Here is a 795-nt window from a genome sequence, read left to right as displayed (position 1 = left end):
GGAAGCTTCTCTTCCAGGGCAGCCATCAGGTGAATCAGAAGTGGCCCCCCCAAAAGCGGCTTTTTTCCCCCTTTATTTTTTTTAAATATTTTATTAACTGTTAATGAGTTAAAGGGTCAGTTTTACAGCTCTTCCAGTTTTACCAAATGCAACCTACAGGTGAACATTGACAAACCCATTCCAAAATTCTGCCATCACTAACAGCCACGCACACACATACACAAAAATGCCCCAAAGCAATAAAGATTTTTGCTACTTCTCCTCGGACTAAAAATTGACTCTCACACCTTTGGCCCAAACCCAACTGACTATATCAAAGTAGGATTATTAAGAAAAAACATTCTAATGGTGTAATCTTGTCACAGAAACTGCAGGAAGAACAAAAACTCTCCAAGGACCTTTTTAGTGTTAGAGGATCAAGGCATTACTTTATTCTGGCCAGGATGTGCAACAGAAATCATTTCATGGACACACAGCCCAGGTGTGCAGAGAAAATCATTCCATGGCACACGAGTTTTACTCAGTTTTTCCTCAACTTTACACAGTCTAAACCCATAGAAATCCGTAGGTTTAATGTTCATTGGTTCCAAGTTGGGTAGTTCTTAGTATTTGGTTTCCTATTGGCCCTGGATTGCTTGGCCTCTGATGTTAATTAGGTGCACACTCCTTGATTTCCTTCTCAGCCTTTTCCAGAGCAGGGGTCTCCAGCTGTGCCGGGGGCAGTGTCTGGGGTAGCTGTTCCTTGATGTTTGCTGATGGGCGTTGATGTTTTGTTGATGGGCGTTATCTTTTGGG

This window comes from Corvus brachyrhynchos, unplaced genomic scaffold (assembly GCF_000691975.1).
Source record: "Corvus brachyrhynchos isolate BGI_N302 unplaced genomic scaffold, ASM69197v1 scaffold1992, whole genome shotgun sequence".
In the NCBI taxonomy this organism is placed as follows: Eukaryota; Metazoa; Chordata; class Aves; order Passeriformes; family Corvidae; genus Corvus; species Corvus brachyrhynchos.
Note: the sequence above shows the minus strand (reverse complement) of the source record.